Source organism: Megalopta genalis, chromosome 7 (assembly GCF_051020955.1).
Source record: "Megalopta genalis isolate 19385.01 chromosome 7, iyMegGena1_principal, whole genome shotgun sequence".
NCBI lineage: Eukaryota > Metazoa > Arthropoda > Insecta > Hymenoptera > Halictidae > Megalopta > Megalopta genalis.
In genome coordinates this window covers 25,787-47,350 of record NC_135019.1, presented here as the reverse complement: position 1 = coordinate 47,350, position 21,564 = coordinate 25,787, and the positions used below count along the sequence as shown (strand labels likewise).

The following is a 21,564-nucleotide window of genomic DNA, read 5'->3' as shown; positions in this document are numbered from 1 at the left end:
AGATCGTTTAAATATAATTTTACAAACTATCTTTATATCGTCATTACTTCGTAACGGAAGTAATTAATAAGGTCGAACGTAGAAATTTATTTTTTAAGCACGAATTTTGAAGTACGAAGAACTTCTCCATAGGTAAGTCTGTAAGTCTGTAAGCAAACTGTACGATCATAAAGAAATTCCAGACTGTTATTTTAGCGGTTACGAGATTTATTTTTGAATGTTCCTATTGCGATTTCCTTATCGTCCGTAATCTCACTTGACACGTGGCGGCAGCCATTACCGTCTGGGTATATATTCCGTCGAGTACAGATATACTTACCGACCATAGATACAATTAATAATTAACAATACAACAACAACGAGAAAACGAAAGAAAATAGCAATAACGAAACGACAACGATAATAATTCTCAACGAAAGAAAATACCACGGTGATTCGTTTGCTGCGTGTGTCGTTTGACACGAAAAGAAACAATTTCGAAAAATGTCGTCGCCTGCGAGGACTCTGAAACAACGAGGGTTCTCTCTCTCTCTCTCTCAAACACCTGGACTTTGTCCAGGTCTCCTTGAGACCTGGCTGCGTACAGCACGCACATGGGAAGGTTGGAATTTTCGCGTCCGAAAATTCTTTTACATTATGTTGCGGATCCGCTACAACACGCTCTCTTCGTTTCATTCGGGTTCGAGTCAGAAGAATCGGAATTGAAAGAGAGACGGTGGTATCCGTGGAAACAATGGCGTCCGTACCGTTCGCTCGGTTTCACGATTCGTTTCGTAGGTACGCAGTTATTATTATCCGAAGGAGATTACGGAATTTCGATTGGGACGTCCCGATGCGTTGAGAGAGGTCCGTCCGAGCATCGTGGGAACTGGCGAGAACACGAACAGCATCGCGAACTAAGAACCGAGGATGCCCTTGAAATTTCGTTTGAAATAACCGTTATCGATGCGAAACGTTGAACGTTGAACGTATCGGGGGTTTCGAGTATGCGAGTTTGCAAAATGAATTCGAGGTGTTGATCTGTACAAGGAGAACTTTATTTACTCGACAGACGGTGTTTGCCCCCCATCTAGCGGAAAAACGCAGAAACTGCTAGCCAAAATCTATCGCCGATAATTTGGCTAACAGTTTGAGCCTTTTGTCACTGCATCGATTGGCGCTGTACGGATATCGGAACGGAGCTTCATCTTTTCTTCGACAGAGGCGCCACATGCAGCGTGTACTGCAGGATAACCAAAAAACAATAATTATGGCGATTCATTAATAATAACGATATAATATAGCAAAGACGTTAAAAAAAGCAGGTAAAGAGGACGTAATTCTAAACAGTTATCCTATTTACAGGTATACTTGTTATATTAGGTCGAACAGACAGTACAGAAGGACTTTCGACTATCGATACATAGATATTATTGTTTAATTTTTGTACCGAAATCTATGATGAGAGACGTAATAAAACTATGAATTTAAAGTATAAACCATTATGATATAAGAATATAAATTTATTAAGAGGGGTCGCTGGAGTGCTGGACGGTGGGTAAAGTATCGTCAAGCAGAAAACAGTAAATTGGTTGATTTCTAGAATGCTAATTTCAGGTTCCAGCCTCTATAATTACAAGACTTGCCATAGCGGAGATTTTTTTTGTAAAGATTACGGAATTTTCGCGTTGGACGAACCAAGAAGAAGTTTAGATGAATAAAAATGCAGAGAGTTTAGGAAATGCATTAGCCAGGTATGTTGCAATGATTAATATTAAGATGAGTTTAATCGAATAGATGAATGGTGAAGGTTGTTTTGTATTACAGATTGGTGAAATTGCGATCAGAATGTGAGATGATTTTTTTTTGGAACTGGTGAGAATTAGTGATGAGAAAAGGTTTTTGTTAAAATTGGCTGAATGAAGTGAAAATGAAGATAGTTTTGATGAACTATTTCTAAAGAAGAATAAGTATGCGTATGATAAATGTTTGTGAAAATAAATGTGATTTGAAAGGTATGGTATGATTATAGTTTTCTGAATTCCGCAGTGGACGCACGACAATTGGACGGTGCTTCGTGGATGATGCGAAGCGAATGATGCGAAGGAAGATTTATGGTTGAAAGTTGAAAGATGGGAAGAAAGTAGGGAAGACTTTGCATAAATAAGAAAAAGAAAAAGAAAAAGATGTATCGGGGAGACTGGTAGGGAAGAAGACAGTGGAGCTAGTTTCTGTAAGAATAAATATGGAGCGTTTGTTTTGAAAGCGGTGCAAGTCCAGTTTGTTTGGTTTGGATAAAATTGAATGTTGGCAGATGTTGTTCCATCGAAGAAACACGAAGAGGAAGAAACACGTGGAGTTTTTGCGAGCAGTTATGACACGGACGTGACCAGGGTTGGCGTCCAGATTGTCTGGACGTCGTCCCCAATAGCCGGACATATGATATGTCGAAGAATCCAAGAATCCAAGAACTGCTTGTATGGTGGTAAAAGGTGTTTGAAAAATGGTGTACAGTATTTAGTTGATTAAAATGTATGATTTGTTTAATAAATAAATGTTTTTTTTTGGAAGAAAGACAAGGAAAGATTTTGATTACTTTTCGGTTGACTTAATAAATTTGTATTGCTAGGTTATAATGGGTTACTTTGAATTGAAAATTCCTAGTTTGACTACATCTCCGATTCTAGATACGTGTTTGTATAAATTGTAAGAGGATATAATTGATGTATTTGATATGATGCACACACATTTGATTATTATATAGTTTAATAGCTAATTAGTATTATCATTAATACCTCCTCCCAAACGTCATCTTAAGCCGCGCAATGACAAGATTTAAGGGGGGGGGGGGTGTCACAAGGCGCGGGGGTGGGGGGGGGGGGGTTGCCGAGCGAGGGGGGGAGGGGGGGGGGTCGCCGCGCATGCGGCGTTGTGGGGGGGTTTCACGCGAAAAACGCGCGCTGGGGGGGCGCCGCAAGGGGCATGGGGGGGCGCGCCGCGCAAAGGCGAGGGGAATGGGGGGCGCGCCGCGCGAAAGGCAAGGGGAATGGGGGGCGCGCCGCGCGAAATGGCGAGGGCGGAGGGGGGGCGCGCCGCGCGAGGCTCGTGGGGTGGAGAGAAACGCGCGAGGGTCGTGGGGTGGGGAGAAACGCGCGCAAAATGCACTCCTTGATTCTTCTATATCACAGTTCGTTATTCTTTTGTTTATATTCATGGGTCTTATTTCTATGTAAATTTATTGAAAATAAAATAAATATTCTCAATTGTCATAACATTGATTTACTATTTCTTCTTACCTATATCACTATCCGATGTGAATATGAAATTATCCATTGTTGGAGGAAAATAAAATAAGTAACCTAAAATAGTAACAATTGTGAAGCCACCGGTGGCCACTAACCCGCCACCTGTCTATGGAAATTGGAATTGTACCACTTTCATAATCAATGGTTATATATGCAATTTCTTTTATCGGCCTTATGTTCCTTGTGTCAAGTTCATAATTCTCTACATTCGTTTGAAATAACCGTTATCGATGCTGTGTTGGGGCGTCACAGCGTCGTCAGTAATAGCGACGAATTATGACGCTATATATGTGGACGGTATAAAATAAAGATTGCCATCCTTCCAACGCACCTCCAATATTCGACGATTGGCCCTGCCCGATTTTTTTTGTGGCAATAGTCAATCAGTGAGTCCGTACCAAAGCACACGTCCGCATCGCCCCGGCAAAGGCAGGAAAGTTCCTCCAGGCATTACCGTCATAATACAATGTCAGGCTGACCCTTTGGAACTTTTCCTTCTTTATGACTCGTCCCGGTCATCGAGGCCGAGAGAAGCGAAGTCCCAAAAACCTAAGCTCAAAAAACAGCCGGCTAGGCACGTCCGTGTCATAAAGGCATTAGTGCTGTGCATTAACAGATGCGAAACGTTGAACGTAAAACGTATCGGATGTTTCGAGTATGCGAGTTTGCAAAATTAATTCGAGGTGTTGATCTGTACAAGGAGAACTTTATTTACTCGACAGACGGTGTTTGCTCCCCATCTAGCGGAAAAACGCAGAAACCGCTAGTCAAAATCTATCGCCGATAATTTGGCTAACAGTTTGAGCCTTTTGTCACTGCATCGATTGGCGCTGTACGGATATCGGAACGGAGCTTCATCTTCTCTTCGACAGAGGCGCTACATGCAGCGTGCACTGCAGGATAATTCAAAAACATTAATTACAGCGATTAATTAATAATAATAACGATATAATACAGCAAAGACGTTAAGAAAAAAGAAAAAAGTAAAGTTGGTAAAGAGGACGTAATTCTAAACAGTTATCCTATTTACAGGTATACTTGTTATATTAGGTCGAACAGACAATATTAATATTAGGGAGTGTTGAAAAAAAAAGGAAATTTTAGCCTCGAACAAAAATTAATCTATAGTTTACTTAGTACTAAGATACTAAGATATCGGTTTACATTTTTTTCGTCGGTTCCGTCAGCGGGCAACGACGGTGATGTAAACTGTATATAATAGATACCACGAGACATCATCACCCGTACCATTAGATACACATCGTGCCCTGACTGTTTGGGGATCCCAGCGTCACGTATACAATGTGAAACGCGACAAATAAACGTCTCTGATTGGTGGATAAGACGAACCCAAGAAGGATATAAAAGAAGCGTCTTTTTCTTACCGGACTCTCAGTAGAGTTTGGTTGCTCGATCGTTTTCGCCCATATACCTTCTCTCAATAAAGGAATAAAAAAATAAAGTCTTTTTAAGAAAAGAATTAGAATCATATTCATTTTCATTCCATAATCCCAACAGGGAGGATAGACAGTACAGAAGGACTTCCGACTATCGATACATAAATATTGTTCCGTTGTATGACGGAACCCCTATAAATCAGGCGAGAAAAAATGTTGTCCTCGAGTCAAACATTATTGACCATCCACGTTCGTCCCTGGGAAGAGGAAAATTGCCAGATGTGGATAACCCAGGGACCGAAGGCCCTAGGAAATAGCGTATTTTGGACGAAGCAATCGAAATGCCAGAACACCCGTAGTAAGCAATTTCGTTGAAAGCCATTTCCGTCTTCTATTCAAGTATTTCTTTTATGATCCACAGTTGGTCACCAAATGTCATTCCTAGTCGTTTTTTTTTTTTTTTTACGATATGCATGTTCCACCGAGAAGAGGCATTTTCCGGATCATTGTTTGCTACGGCTTATCCTTGGGACACTCGGATTCCTTCGCGGGCGTCACCCGAGGGCACGAGCACTTCCTGCGGGTGACCCTTAGTTTGGGGCGGTCACTTTCCTAATTTTGCAATCCAATCATTCAGGGCGACCGTTTCCCTTACTCCTCGCAAGAATTGAACAATCCACGAATCCGACTGTCTCAAATTTAGAACACACCTACACCGAATTTACCTCCGAGAACACACAACAGTCATTCTACCATCAAGCCGAACACGGAATAGTCTACTCTCTAAAAATTATACTCTGTATCGATGTGAAGTTGAATGTTCAAATATATTCCAAGTTAAAGAAAAGAAACTCAGCTTATTATTATCCCTAGGATCTTGAAAAGTCGTAGGGAACCGCGAATATCAAATACGCGGGAAAACAAATATTTTTAGTTATGAGTTGTGTTCTTGTAAATAACTGGTGCGTGCGGTGTAATTACTAACTTTATTTGATAAGTTGCGTAGAATCACTTTCGGGTAGCGTGACGTCGTAGCATGAGAGGTATGAGGAGTTTCAGAGGTACGAGAGCTATGAGGAGTATCAGAGGTATGAGAACGAGCGTCTCACTGCTGCTCTTTTTATATTATCCTGTTTGCCCCCGGCAAGGGCTCTGGACACTCCTGATTGGTTGACCCACGAATGGGTTTTCCCAATCAGCGTTGTCCATCTCCTTCTCACCGCGTTGTCCCTTACGCCCTGAGCGCGTCCTGTTTTTTTTTTTTTTTTTTTTTGGGACCGCGTGGTGATCGGAGTGGGGTGCGTTTTTTTTTTTTTTTTTTTTTTTTTTTTTACCGAGAAGTAATGAAAATAATAATCCCCTTAAAATTTTTTAGCACTGAAGGGAAGGTTAGCGAATCGGAGAGCGTGTTTGAGGTTACTATTAATGCAGTTTATTGAATTGTTATCGATGAGCGCGGGCGCGACTAGCGTGGTGTCGTAGGACTAGCAACTTAAGACAGACTGAGCTTTTGGAGTTGCGCGTTTGTCTCTTTTATACTGGAAGAGAAGAAAGGAATAGATGGGCTTTCGTAGGAAAGGAGAAAGTTGGGAAAGTCCCGCGTTGGTCGAGGTGTCCAGATGTGAGGAGAATTGCTTTATTAGGGGTGCGTGATTTTTAGGGAATTTTGAGCATTAGGAACGGTACTTGTTTTATTGCTAGCGGCCGCGCTCAGGTAGAGGGATGCGACGCAACAATTTGTTCAAATAAATCTACCTTAGAACGTCTGAAGAATATTTCGAAATTTGTCGGACCCGAAATAATAAAGAATTTAACCGTGACGGCCGTTTTAATTTTCTAGTGTGCATGACACCTCGTGTATAACATGTGAATTTGTTTTTAAGCAAGGTGGACAGTGAAGATTAACAAAGTACGCAAATATTTTTACGTACAAAGTACGTAAATATAATTTACGTACTTTGTTAATCTTCACTGTCCACCTTGCTTAAAAACAAATTCACATGTTATACACGAGGTGTCATGCACACTAGAAAATTAAAACGGCCGTCACGGTTAAATTCTTTATTATTTCGGGTCCGACAAATTTCGAAATATTCTTCAGACGTTCTAAAGGAAAGGTGAACAGCGTCTTTCTTAAAAATATCACTGTTACGTAGTAAAAATAATCCCGAAAGTTTTCGCTTCGTGATTTGTTCAATACTTCGAACGCGGCTCGAGTCCGTCCCGACCATCTGTCAAAGCCTCGTGCTGCGTACTCTTTCGCGGACTCTCTCTCTCTCGCACCGTCACCTCTCATTGGTTAGTGTTTTTCGTTAATAACTCGTAAACAAAGCCACGGATTGCATTTTCGCAAAGGAAAAAGTTACTTCAAATGACCTCAGCTACCTCTCATTTTCAGTTGTTAAAGTAATTGTGGAACACCCTGTATAGTACAATTTATTTCTTCAAGTAATGCGAAGTTAATTTATGAGGACCCAGGCGAAGGGTTTTTTTTTTCAAGATGCTGATAATATTTGGATAAACGACGATGGATGTGTAGTGTTAATGTTACAATACTGAAAGGTTACATATTTCGGGAATAAATGTGCGTCGTAATTTACGGAAAGAGGAGGGTACGAATGTCCGCAGAGTGTAACACGATACGGGGGGCAGTATTTCGTTTAGGTTTAGCAGAACTCCTCGAGCCGCCTGACATTGTTCGAAATTAAGAACGCGAGAGGGAGTGAGACAGCGAATGAGAGCGAGAAAGAGGGAGAAACGAGAGGCATTTGTCACCAAGGCAAGGCAAGGCAAGCAACCCGGTTACGTCAAGGAACCCCTCGGTTATGTCAAGGAACCCCTCGGTTATGTCAATGAAAACCCCCCCACGGTTATGTCAATGACCCCCCCCCCCCATGGTTATGTCAATGAAAACCCGGTTATGTCAGGCCGGATAGGATTATGTCAAGGTTATGTCAAGGTTATGTCAAGGTTATGTCAAGGTTATGTCAAGGTTATGTCAAGGTTATGTCAAGGTTATGTCAAGGTTATGTCAAGGTTATGTCAAGGTTATGTCAAGGTTATGTCAAGGTTATGTCAAGGTTATGTCAAGGTTATGTCAAGGTTATGTCAAGGTTATGTCAAGGTTATGTCAAGGTTATGTCAAGGTTATGTCAAGGTTATGTCAAGGTTATGTCAAGGTTATGTCAAGGTTATGTCAAGGTTATGTCAAGGTTATGTCAAGGTTATGTCAAGGTTATGTCAAGGTTATGTCAAGGTTATGTCAAGGTTATGTCAAGGTTATGTCAAGGTTATGTCAAGGTTATGTCAAGGTTATGTCAAGGTTATGTCAAGGTTATGTCAAGGTTATGTCAAGGTTATGTCAAGGTTATGTCAAGGTTATGTCAAGGTTATGTCAAGGTTATGTCAAGGTTATGTCAAGGTTATGTCAAGGTTATGTCAAGGTTATGTCAAGGTTATGTCAAGGTTATGTCAAGGTTATGTCAAGGTTATGTCAAGGTTATGTCAAGGTTATGTCAAGGTTATGTCAAGGTTATGTCAAGGTTATGTCAAGGTTATGTCAAGGTTATGTCAAGGTTATGTCAAGGTTATGTCAAGGTTATGTCAAGGTTATGTCAAGGTTATGTCAAGGTTATGTCAAGGTTATGTCAAGGTTATGTCAAGGTTATGTCAAGGTTATGTCAAGGTTATGTCAAGGTTATGTCAAGGTTATGTCAAGGTTATGTCAAGGTTATGTCAAGGTTATGTCAAGGTTATGTCAAGGTTATGTCAAGGTTATGTCAAGGTTATGTCAAGGTTATGTCAAGGTTATGTCAAGGTTATGTCAAGGTTATGTCAAGGTTATGTCAAGGTTATGTCAAGGTTATGTCAAGGTTATGTCAAGGTTATGTCAAGGTTATGTCAAGGTTATGTCAAGGTTATGTCAAGGTTATGTCAAGGTTATGTCAAGGTTATGTCAAGGTTATGTCAAGGTTATGTCAAGGTTATGTCAAGGTTATGTCAAGGTTATGTCAAGGTTATGTCAAGGTTATGTCAAGGTTATGTCAAGGTTATGTCAAGGTTATGTCAAGGTTATGTCAAGGTTATGTCAAGGTTATGTCAAGGTTATGTCAAGGTTATGTCAAGGTTATGTCAAGGTTATGTCAAGGTTATGTCAAGGTTATGTCAAGGTTATGTCAAGGTTATGTCAAGGTTATGTCAAGGTTATGTCAAGGTTATGTCAAGGTTATGTCAAGGTTATGTCAAGGTTATGTCAAGGTTATGTCAAGGTTATGTCAAGGTTATGTCAAGGTTATGTCAAGGTTATGTCAAGGTTATGTCAAGGTTATGTCAAGGTTATGTCAAGGTTATGTCAAGGTTATGTCAAGGTTATGTCAAGGTTATGTCAAGGTTATGTCAAGGTTATGTCAAGGTTATGTCAAGGTTATGTCAAGGTTATGTCAAGGTTATGTCAAGGTTATGTCAAGGTTATGTCAAGGTTATGTCAAGGTTATGTCAAGGTTATGTCAAGGTTATGTCAAGGTTATGTCAAGGTTATGTCAAGGTTATGTCAAGGTTATGTCAAGGTTATGTCAAGGTTATGTCAAGGTTATGTCAAGGTTATGTCAAGGTTATGTCAAGGTTATGTCAAGGTTATGTCAAGGTTATGTCAAGGTTATGTCAAGGTTATGTCAAGGTTATGTCAAGGTTATGTCAAGGTTATGTCAAGGTTATGTCAAGGTTATGTCAAGGTTATGTCAAGGTTATGTCAAGGTTATGTCAAGGTTATGTCAAGGTTATGTCAAGGTTATGTCAAGGTTATGTCAAGGTTATGTCAAGGTTATGTCAAGGTTATGTCAAGGTTATGTCAAGGTTATGTCAAGGTTATGTCAAGGTTATGTCAAGGTTATGTCAAGGTTATGTCAAGGTTATGTCAAGGTTATGTCAAGGTTATGTCAAGGTTATGTCAAGGTTATGTCAAGGTTATGTCAAGGTTATGTCAAGGTTATGTCAAGGTTATGTCAAGGTTATGTCAAGGTTATGTCAAGGTTATGTCAAGGTTATGTCAAGGTTATGTCAAGGTTATGTCAAGGTTATGTCAAGGTTATGTCAAGGTTATGTCAAGGTTATGTCAAGGTTATGTCAAGGTTATGTCAAGGTTATGTCAAGGTTATGTCAAGGTTATGTCAAGGTTATGTCAAGGTTATGTCAAGGTTATGTCAAGGTTATGTCAAGGTTATGTCAAGGTTATGTCAAGGTTATGTCAAGGTTATGTCAAGGTTATGTCAAGGTTATGTCAAGGTTATGTCAAGGTTATGTCAAGGTTATGTCAAGGTTATGTCAAGGTTATGTCAAGGTTATGTCAAGGTTATGTCAAGGTTATGTCAAGGTTATGTCAAGGTTATGTCAAGGTTATGTCAAGGTTATGTCAAGGTTATGTCAAGGTTATGTCAAGGTTATGTCAAGGTTATGTCAAGGTTATGTCAAGGTTATGTCAAGGTTATGTCAAGGTTATGTCAAGGTTATGTCAAGGTTATGTCAAGGTTATGTCAAGGTTATGTCAAGGTTATGTCAAGGTTATGTCAAGGTTATGTCAAGGTTATGTCAAGGTTATGTCAAGGTTATGTCAAGGTTATGTCAAGGTTATGTCAAGGTTATGTCAAGGTTATGTCAAGGTTATGTCAAGGTTATGTCAAGGTTATGTCAAGGTTATGTCAAGGTTATGTCAAGGTTATGTCAAGGTTATGTCAAGGTTATGTCAAGGTTATGTCAAGGTTATGTCAAGGTTATGTCAAGGTTATGTCAAGGTTATGTCAAGGTTATGTCAAGGTTATGTCAAGGTTATGTCAAGGTTATGTCAAGGTTATGTCAAGGTTATGTCAAGGTTATGTCAAGGTTATGTCAAGGTTATGTCAAGGTTATGTCAAGGTTATGTCAAGGTTATGTCAAGGTTATGTCAAGGTTATGTCAAGGTTATGTCAAGGTTATGTCAAGGTTATGTCAAGGTTATGTCAAGGTTATGTCAAGGTTATGTCAAGGTTATGTCAAGGTTATGTCAAGGTTATGTCAAGGTTATGTCAAGGTTATGTCAAGGTTATGTCAAGGTTATGTCAAGGTTATGTCAAGGTTATGTCAAGGTTATGTCAAGGTTATGTCAAGGTTATGTCAAGGTTATGTCAAGGTTATGTCAAGGTTATGTCAAGGTTATGTCAAGGTTATGTCAAGGTTATGTCAAGGTTATGTCAAGGTTATGTCAAGGTTATGTCAAGGTTATGTCAAGGTTATGTCAAGGTTATGTCAAGGTTATGTCAAGGTTATGTCAAGGTTATGTCAAGGTTATGTCAAGGTTATGTCAAGGTTATGTCAAGGTTATGTCAAGGTTATGTCAAGGTTATGTCAAGGTTATGTCAAGGTTATGTCAAGGTTATGTCAAGGTTATGTCAAGGTTATGTCAAGGTTATGTCAAGGTTATGTCAAGGTTATGTCAAGGTTATGTCAAGGTTATGTCAAGGTTATGTCAAGGTTATGTCAAGGTTATGTCAAGGTTATGTCAAGGTTATGTCAAGGTTATGTCAAGGTTATGTCAAGGTTATGTCAAGGTTATGTCAAGGTTATGTCAAGGTTATGTCAAGGTTATGTCAAGGTTATGTCAAGGTTATGTCAAGGTTATGTCAAGGTTATGTCAAGGTTATGTCAAGGTTATGTCAAGGTTATGTCAAGGTTATGTCAAGGTTATGTCAAGGTTATGTCAAGGTTATGTCAAGGTTATGTCAAGGTTATGTCAAGGTTATGTCAAGGTTATGTCAAGGTTATGTCAAGGTTATGTCAAGGTTATGTCAAGGTTATGTCAAGGTTATGTCAAGGTTATGTCAAGGTTATGTCAAGGTTATGTCAAGGTTATGTCAAGGTTATGTCAAGGTTATGTCAAGGTTATGTCAAGGTTATGTCAAGGTTATGTCAAGGTTATGTCAAGGTTATGTCAAGGTTATGTCAAGGTTATGTCAAGGTTATGTCAAGGTTATGTCAAGGTTATGTCAAGGTTATGTCAAGGTTATGTCAAGGTTATGTCAAGGTTATGTCAAGGTTATGTCAAGGTTATGTCAAGGTTATGTCAAGGTTATGTCAAGGTTATGTCAAGGTTATGTCAAGGTTATGTCAAGGTTATGTCAAGGTTATGTCAAGGTTATGTCAAGGTTATGTCAAGGTTATGTCAAGGTTATGTCAAGGTTATGTCAAGGTTATGTCAAGGTTATGTCAAGGTTATGTCAAGGTTATGTCAAGGTTATGTCAAGGTTATGTCAAGGTTATGTCAAGGTTATGTCAAGGTTATGTCAAGGTTATGTCAAGGTTATGTCAAGGTTATGTCAAGGTTATGTCAAGGTTATGTCAAGGTTATGTCAAGGTTATGTCAAGGTTATGTCAAGGTTATGTCAAGGTTATGTCAAGGTTATGTCAAGGTTATGTCAAGGTTATGTCAAGGTTATGTCAAGGTTATGTCAAGGTTATGTCAAGGTTATGTCAAGGTTATGTCAAGGTTATGTCAAGGTTATGTCAAGGTTATGTCAAGGTTATGTCAAGGTTATGTCAAGGTTATGTCAAGGTTATGTCAAGGTTATGTCAAGGTTATGTCAAGGTTATGTCAAGGTTATGTCAAGGTTATGTCAAGGTTATGTCAAGGTTATGTCAAGGTTATGTCAAGGTTATGTCAAGGTTATGTCAAGGTTATGTCAAGGTTATGTCAAGGTTATGTCAAGGTTATGTCAAGGTTATGTCAAGGTTATGTCAAGGTTATGTCAAGGTTATGTCAAGGTTATGTCAAGGTTATGTCAAGGTTATGTCAAGGTTATGTCAAGGTTATGTCAAGGTTATGTCAAGGTTATGTCAAGGTTATGTCAAGGTTATGTCAAGGTTATGTCAAGGTTATGTCAAGGTTATGTCAAGGTTATGTCAAGGTTATGTCAAGGTTATGTCAAGGTTATGTCAAGGTTATGTCAAGGTTATGTCAAGGTTATGTCAAGGTTATGTCAAGGTTATGTCAAGGTTATGTCAAGGTTATGTCAAGGTTATGTCAAGGTTATGTCAAGGTTATGTCAAGGTTATGTCAAGGTTATGTCAAGGTTATGTCAAGGTTATGTCAAGGTTATGTCAAGGTTATGTCAAGGTTATGTCAAGGTTATGTCAAGGTTATGTCAAGGTTATGTCAAGGTTATGTCAAGGTTATGTCAAGGTTATGTCAAGGTTATGTCAAGGTTATGTCAAGGTTATGTCAAGGTTATGTCAAGGTTATGTCAAGGTTATGTCAAGGTTATGTCAAGGTTATGTCAAGGTTATGTCAAGGTTATGTCAAGGTTATGTCAAGGTTATGTCAAGGTTATGTCAAGGTTATGTCAAGGTTATGTCAAGGTTATGTCAAGGTTATGTCAAGGTTATGTCAAGGTTATGTCAAGGTTATGTCAAGGTTATGTCAAGGTTATGTCAAGGTTATGTCAAGGTTATGTCAAGGTTATGTCAAGGTTATGTCAAGGTTATGTCAAGGTTATGTCAAGGTTATGTCAAGGTTATGTCAAGGTTATGTCAAGGTTATGTCAAGGTTATGTCAAGGTTATGTCAAGGTTATGTCAAGGTTATGTCAAGGTTATGTCAAGGTTATGTCAAGGTTATGTCAAGGTTATGTCAAGGTTATGTCAAGGTTATGTCAAGGTTATGTCAAGGTTATGTCAAGGTTATGTCAAGGTTATGTCAAGGTTATGTCAAGGTTATGTCAAGGTTATGTCAAGGTTATGTCAAGGTTATGTCAAGGTTATGTCAAGGTTATGTCAAGGTTATGTCAAGGTTATGTCAAGGTTATGTCAAGGTTATGTCAAGGTTATGTCAAGGTTATGTCAAGGTTATGTCAAGGTTATGTCAAGGTTATGTCAAGGTTATGTCAAGGTTATGTCAAGGTTATGTCAAGGTTATGTCAAGGTTATGTCAAGGTTATGTCAAGGTTATGTCAAGGTTATGTCAAGGTTATGTCAAGGTTATGTCAAGGTTATGTCAAGGTTATGTCAAGGTTATGTCAAGGTTATGTCAAGGTTATGTCAAGGTTATGTCAAGGTTATGTCAAGGTTATGTCAAGGTTATGTCAAGGTTATGTCAAGGTTATGTCAAGGTTATGTCAAGGTTATGTCAAGGTTATGTCAAGGTTATGTCAAGGTTATGTCAAGGTTATGTCAAGGTTATGTCAAGGTTATGTCAAGGTTATGTCAAGGTTATGTCAAGGTTATGTCAAGGTTATGTCAAGGTTATGTCAAGGTTATGTCAAGGTTATGTCAAGGTTATGTCAAGGTTATGTCAAGGTTATGTCAAGGTTATGTCAAGGTTATGTCAAGGTTATGTCAAGGTTATGTCAAGGTTATGTCAAGGTTATGTCAAGGTTATGTCAAGGTTATGTCAAGGTTATGTCAAGGTTATGTCAAGGTTATGTCAAGGTTATGTCAAGGTTATGTCAAGGTTATGTCAAGGTTATGTCAAGGTTATGTCAAGGTTATGTCAAGGTTATGTCAAGGTTATGTCAAGGTTATGTCAAGGTTATGTCAAGGTTATGTCAAGGTTATGTCAAGGTTATGTCAAGGTTATGTCAAGGTTATGTCAAGGTTATGTCAAGGTTATGTCAAGGTTATGTCAAGGTTATGTCAAGGTTATGTCAAGGTTATGTCAAGGTTATGTCAAGGTTATGTCAAGGTTATGTCAAGGTTATGTCAAGGTTATGTCAAGGTTATGTCAAGGTTATGTCAAGGTTATGTCAAGGTTATGTCAAGGTTATGTCAAGGTTATGTCAAGGTTATGTCAAGGTTATGTCAAGGTTATGTCAAGGTTATGTCAAGGTTATGTCAAGGTTATGTCAAGGTTATGTCAAGGTTATGTCAAGGTTATGTCAAGGTTATGTCAAGGTTATGTCAAGGTTATGTCAAGGTTATGTCAAGGTTATGTCAAGGTTATGTCAAGGTTATGTCAAGGTTATGTCAAGGTTATGTCAAGGTTATGTCAAGGTTATGTCAAGGTTATGTCAAGGTTATGTCAAGGTTATGTCAAGGTTATGTCAAGGTTATGTCAAGGTTATGTCAAGGTTATGTCAAGGTTATGTCAAGGTTATGTCAAGGTTATGTCAAGGTTATGTCAAGGTTATGTCAAGGTTATGTCAAGGTTATGTCAAGGTTATGTCAAGGTTATGTCAAGGTTATGTCAAGGTTATGTCAAGGTTATGTCAAGGTTATGTCAAGGTTATGTCAAGGTTATGTCAAGGTTATGTCAAGGTTATGTCAAGGTTATGTCAAGGTTATGTCAAGGTTATGTCAAGGTTATGTCAAGGTTATGTCAAGGTTATGTCAAGGTTATGTCAAGGTTATGTCAAGGTTATGTCAAGGTTATGTCAAGGTTATGTCAAGGTTATGTCAAGGTTATGTCAAGGTTATGTCAAGGTTATGTCAAGGTTATGTCAAGGTTATGTCAAGGTTATGTCAAGGTTATGTCAAGGTTATGTCAAGGTTATGTCAAGGTTATGTCAAGGTTATGTCAAGGTTATGTCAAGGTTATGTCAAGGTTATGTCAAGGTTATGTCAAGGTTATGTCAAGGTTATGTCAAGGTTATGTCAAGGTTATGTCAAGGTTATGTCAAGGTTATGTCAAGGTTATGTCAAGGTTATGTCAAGGTTATGTCAAGGTTATGTCAAGGTTATGTCAAGGTTATGTCAAGGTTATGTCAAGGTTATGTCAAGGTTATGTCAAGGTTATGTCAAGGTTATGTCAAGGTTATGTCAAGGTTATGTCAAGGTTATGTCAAGGTTATGTCAAGGTTATGTCAAGGTTATGTCAAGGTTATGTCAAGGTTATGTCAAGGTTATGTCAAGGTTATGTCAAGGTTATGTCAAGGTTATGTCAAGGTTATGTCAAGGTTATGTCAAGGTTATGTCAAGGTTATGTCAAGGTTATGTCAAGGTTATGTCAAGGTTATGTCAAGGTTATGTCAAGGTTATGTCAAGGTTATGTCAAGGTTATGTCAAGGTTATGTCAAGGTTATGTCAAGGTTATGTCAAGGTTATGTCAAGGTTATGTCAAGGTTATGTCAAGGTTATGTCAAGGTTATGTCAAGGTTATGTCAAGGTTATGTCAAGGTTATGTCAAGGTTATGTCAAGGTTATGTCAAGGTTATGTCAAGGTTATGTCAAGGTTATGTCAAGGTTATGTCAAGGTTATGTCAAGGTTATGTCAAGGTTATGTCAAGGTTATGTCAAGGTTATGTCAAGGTTATGTCAAGGTTATGTCAAGGTTATGTCAAGGTTATGTCAAGGTTATGTCAAGGTTATGTCAAGGTTATGTCAAGGTTATGTCAAGGTTATGTCAAGGTTATGTCAAGGTTATGTCAAGGTTATGTCAAGGTTATGTCAAGGTTATGTCAAGGTTATGTCAAGGTTATGTCAAGGTTATGTCAAGGTTATGTCAAGGTTATGTCAAGGTTATGTCAAGGTTATGTCAAGGTTATGTCAAGGTTATGTCAAGGTTATGTCAAGGTTATGTCAAGGTTATGTCAAGGTTATGTCAAGGTTATGTCAAGGTTATGTCAAGGTTATGTCAAGGTTATGTCAAGGTTATGTCAAGGTTATGTCAAGGTTATGTCAAGGTTATGTCAAGGTTATGTCAAGGTTATGTCAAGGTTATGTCAAGGTTATGTCAAGGTTATGTCAAGGTTATGTCAAGGTTATGTCAAGGTTATGTCAAGGTTATGTCAAGGTTATGTCAAGGTTATGTCAAGGTTATGTCAAGGTTATGTCAAGGTTATGTCAAGGTTATGTCAAGGTTATGTCAAGGTTATGTCAAGGTTATGTCAAGGTTATGTCAAGGTTATGTCAAGGTTATGTCAAGGTTATGTCAAGGTTATGTCAAGGTTATGTCAAGGTTATGTCAAGGTTATGTCAAGGTTATGTCAAGGTTATGTCAAGGTTATGTCAAGGTTATGTCAAGGTTATGTCAAGGTTATGTCAAGGTTATGTCAAGGTTATGTCAAGGTTATGTCAAGGTTATGTCAAGGTTATGTCAAGGTTATGTCAAGGTTATGTCAAGGTTATGTCAAGGTTATGTCAAGGTTATGTCAAGGTTATGTCAAGGTTATGTCAAGGTTATGTCAAGGTTATGTCAAGGTTATGTCAAGGTTATGTCAAGGTTATGTCAAGGTTATGTCAAGGTTATGTCAAGGTTATGTCAAGGTTATGTCAAGGTTATGTCAAGGTTATGTCAAGGTTATGTCAAGGTTATGTCAAGGTTATGTCAAGGTTATGTCAAGGTTATGTCAAGGTTATGTCAAGGTTATGTCAAGGTTATGTCAAGGTTATGTCAAGGTTATGTCAAGGTTATGTCAAGGTTATGTCAAGGTTATGTCAAGGTTATGTCAAGGTTATGTCAAGGTTATGTCAAGGTTATGTCAAGGTTATGTCAAGGTTATGTCAAGGTTATGTCAAGGTTATGTCAAGGTTATGTCAAGGTTATGTCAAGGTTATGTCAAGGTTATGTCAAGGTTATGTCAAGGTTATGTCAAGGTTATGTCAAGGTTATGTCAAGGTTATGTCAAGGTTATGTCAAGGTTATGTCAAGGTTATGTCAAGGTTATGTCAAGGTTATGTCAAGGTTATGTCAAGGTTATGTCAAGGTTATGTCAAGGTTATGTCAAGGTTATGTCAAGGTTATGTCAAGGTTATGTCAAGGTTATGTCAAGGTTATGTCAAGGTTATGTCAAGGTTATGTCAAGGTTATGTCAAGGTTATGTCAAGGTTATGTCAAGGTTATGTCAAGGTTATGTCAAGGTTATGTCAAGGTTATGTCAAGGTTATGTCAAGGTTATGTCAAGGTTATGTCAAGGTTATGTCAAGGTTATGTCAAGGTTATGTCAAGGTTATGTCAAGGTTATGTCAAGGTTATGTCAAGGTTATGTCAAGGTTATGTCAAGGTTATGTCAAGGTTATGTCAAGGTTATGTCAAGGTTATGTCAAGGTTATGTCAAGGTTATGTCAAGGTTATGTCAAGGTTATGTCAAGGTTATGTCAAGGTTATGTCAAGGTTATGTCAAGGTTATGTCAAGGTTATGTCAAGGTTATGTCAAGGTTATGTCAAGGTTATGTCAAGGTTATGTCAAGGTTATGTCAAGGTTATGTCAAGGTTATGTCAAGGTTATGTCAAGGTTATGTCAAGGTTATGTCAAGGTTATGTCAAGGTTATGTCAAGGTTATGTCAAGGTTATGTCAAGGTTATGTCAAGGTTATGTCAAGGTTATGTCAAGGTTATGTCAAGGTTATGTCAAGGTTATGTCAAGGTTATGTCAAGGTTATGTCAAGGTTATGTCAAGGTTATGTCAAGGTTATGTCAAGGTTATGTCAAGGTTATGTCAAGGTTATGTCAAGGTTATGTCAAGGTTATGTCAAGGTTATGTCAAGGTTATGTCAAGGTTATGTCAAGGTTATGTCAAGGTTATGTCAAGGTTATGTCAAGGTTATGTCAAGGTTATGTCAAGGTTATGTCAAGGTTATGTCAAGGTTATGTCAAGGTTATGTCAAGGTTATGTCAAGGTTATGTCAAGGTTATGTCAAGGTTATGTCAAGGTTATGTCAAGGTTATGTCAAGGTGTTATGTCAAGGTTATGTCAAGGTTATGTCAAGGTTATGTCAAGGTTATGTCAAGGTTATGTCAAGGTTATGTCAAGGTTATGTCAAGGTTATGTCAAGGTTATGTCAAGGTTATGTCAAGGTTATGTCAAGGTTATGTCAAGGTTATGTCAAGGTTATGTCAAGGTTATGTCAAGGTTATGTCAAGGTTATGTCAAGGTTATGTCAAGGTTATGTCAAGGTTATGTCAAGGTTATGTCAAGGTTATGTCAAGGTTATGTCAAGGTTATGTCAAGGTTATGTCAAGGTTATGTCAAGGTTATGTCAAGGTTATGTCAAGGTTATGTCAAGGTTATGTCAAGGTTATGTCAAGGTTATGTCAAGGTTATGTCAAGGTTATGTCAAGGTTATGTCAAGGTTATGTCAAGGTTATGTCAAGGTTATGTCAAGGTTATGTCAAGGTTATGTCAAGGTTATGTCAAGGTTATGTCAAGGTTATGTCAAGGTTATGTCAAGGTTATGTCAAGGTTATGTCAAGGTTATGTCAAGGTTATGTCAAGGTTATGTCAAGGTTATGTCAAGGTTATGTCAAGGTTATGTCAAGGTTATGTCAAGGTTATGTCAAGGTTATGTCAAGGTTATGTCAAGGTTATGTCAAGGTTATGTCAAGGTTATGTCAAGGTTATGTCAAGGTTATGTCAAGGTTATGTCAAGGTTATGTCAAGGTTATGTCAAGGTTATGTCAAGGTTATGTCAAGGTTATGTCAAGGTTATGTCAAGGTTATGTCAAGGTTATGTCAAGGTTATGTCAAGGTTATGTCAAGGTTATGTCAAGGTTATGTCAAGGTTATGTCAAGGTTATGTCAAGGTTATGTCAAGGTTATGTCAAGGTTATGTCAAGGTTATGTCAAGGTTATGTCAAGGTTATGTCAAGGTTATGTCAAGGTTATGTCAAGGTTATGTCAAGGTTATGTCAAGGTTATGTCAAGGTTATGTCAAGGTTATGTCAAGGTTATGTCAAGGTTATGTCAAGGTTATGTCAAGGTTATGTCAAGGTTATGTCAAGGTTATGTCAAGGTTATGTCAAGGTTATGTCAAGGTTATGTCAAGGTTATGTCAAGGTTATGTCAAGGTTATGTCAAGGTTATGTCAAGGTTATGTCAAGGTTATGTCAAGGTTATGTCAAGGTTATGTCAAGGTTATGTCAAGGTTATGTCAAGGTTATGTCAAGGTTATGTCAAGGTTATGTCAAGGTTATGTCAAGGTTATGTCAAGGTTATGTCAAGGTTATGTCAAGGTTATGTCAAGGTTATGTCAAGGTTATGTCAAGGTTATGTCAAGGTTATGTCAAGGTTATGTCAAGGTTATGTCAAGGTTATGTCAAGGTTATGTCAAGGTTATGTCAAGGTTATGTCAAGGTTATGTCAAGGTTATGTCAAGGTTATGTCAAGGTTATGTCAAGGTTATGTCAAGGTTATGTCAAGGTTATGTCAAGGTTATGTCAAGGTTATGTCAAGGTTATGTCAAGGTTATGTCAAGGTTATGTCAAGGTTATGTCAAGGTTATGTCAAGGTTATGTCAAGGTTATGTCAAGGTTATGTCAAGGTTATGTCAAGGTTATGTCAAGGTTATGTCAAGGTTATGTCAAGGTTATGTCAAGGTTATGTCAAGGTTATGTCAAGGTTATGTCAAGGTTATGTCAAGGTTATGTCAAGGTTATGTCAAGGTTATGTCAAGGTTATGTCAAGGTTATGTCAAGGTTATGTCAAGGTTATGTCAAGGTTATGTCAAGGTTATGTCAAGGTTATGTCAAGGTTATGTCAAGGTTATGTCAAGGTTATGTCAAGGTTATGTCAAGGTTATGTCAAGGTTATGTCAAGGTTATGTCAAGGTTATGTCAAGGTTATGTCAAGGTTATGTCAAGGTTATGTCAAGGTTATGTCAAGGTTATGTCAAGGTTATGTCAAGGTTATGTCAAGGTTATGTCAAGGTTATGTCAAGGTTATGTCAAGGTTATGTCAAGGTTATGTCAAGGTTATGTCAAGGTTATGTCAAGGTTATGTCAAGGTTATGTCAAGGTTATGTCAAGGTTATGTCAAGGTTATGTCAAGGTTATGTCAAGGTTATGTCAAGGTTATGTCAAGGTTATGTCAAGGTTATGTCAAGGTTATGTCAAGGTTATGTCAAGGTTATGTCAAGGTTATGTCAAGGTTATGTCAAGGTTATGTCAAGGTTATGTCAAGGTTATGTCAAGGTTATGTCAAGGTTATGTCAAGGTTATGTCAAGGTTATGTCAAGGTTATGTCAAGGTTATGTCAAGGTTATGTCAAGGTTATGTCAAGGTTATGTCAAGGTTATGTCAAGGTTATGTCAAGGTTATGTCAAGGTTATGTCAAGGTTATGTCAAGGTTATGTCAAGGTTATGTCAAGGTTATGTCAAGGTTATGTCAAGGTTATGTCAAGGTTATGTCAAGGTTATGTCAAGGTTATGTCAAGGTTATGTCAAGGTTATGTCAAGGTTATGTCAAGGTTATGTCAAGGTTATGTCAAGGTTATGTCAAGGTTATGTCAAGGTTATGTCAAGGTTATGTCAAGGTTATGTCAAGGTTATGTCAAGGTTATGTCAAGGTTATGTCAAGGTTATGTCAAGGTTATGTCAAGGTTATGTCAAGGTTATGTCAAGGTTATGTCAAGGTTATGTCAAGGTTATGTCAAGGTTATGTCAAGGTTATGTCAAGGTTATGTCAAGGTTATGTCAAGGTTATGTCAAGGTTATGTCAAGGTTATGTCAAGGTTATGTCAAGGTTATGTCAAGGTTATGTCAAGGTTATGTCAAGGTTATGTCAAGGTTATGTCAAGGTTATGTCAAGGTTATGTCAAGGTTATGTCAAGGTTATGTCAAGGTTATGTCAAGGTTATGTCAAGGTTATGTCAAGGTTATGTCAAGGTTATGTCAAGGTTATGTCAAGGTTATGTCAAGGTTATGTCAAGGTTATGTCAAGGTTATGTCAAGGTTATGTCAAGGTTATGTCAAGGTTATGTCAAGGTTATGTCAAGGTTATGTCAAGGTTATGTCAAGGTTATGTCAAGGTTATGTCAAGGTTATGTCAAGGTTATGTCAAGGTTATGTCAAGGTTATGTCAAGGTTATGTCAAGGTTATGTCAAGGTTATGTCAAGGTTATGTCAAGGTTATGTCAAGGTTATGTCAAGGTTATGTCAAGGTTATGTCAAGGTTATGTCAAGGTTATGTCAAGGTTATGTCAAGGTTATGT

General features: G+C 38.2%; 2 long non-coding RNA genes across 5 annotated transcripts; one reads left to right on the top strand and one right to left on the bottom strand.

Annotated features, from left to right (window-relative positions):
* Positions 1-1,015: 1,015 nt before the first annotated feature.
* On the bottom strand, positions 1,016-3,623 carry LOC143259809 (uncharacterized). The gene is made up of 2 exons (XR_013033812.1): positions 3,276-3,623; positions 1,016-1,222 (listed from the first exon to the last, which is right to left on the bottom strand). It is a non-coding gene; the product is annotated as an uncharacterized LOC143259809 (long non-coding RNA).
* LOC143259808 (uncharacterized) lies at positions 1,169-2,755 on the top strand. 4 transcript variants are annotated; one of them, XR_013033811.1, is made up of 5 exons: positions 1,169-1,304; positions 1,363-1,533; positions 1,597-1,733; positions 1,807-1,949; positions 2,029-2,755. It is a non-coding gene; the product is annotated as an uncharacterized LOC143259808 (long non-coding RNA). The 4 variants fall into 4 exon arrangements; XR_013033808.1 differs by having other exon boundaries at positions 1,218-1,533; XR_013033810.1 differs by having other exon boundaries at positions 1,218-1,533; positions 1,583-1,733.
* Positions 3,624-21,564: the final 17,941 nt, after the last annotated feature.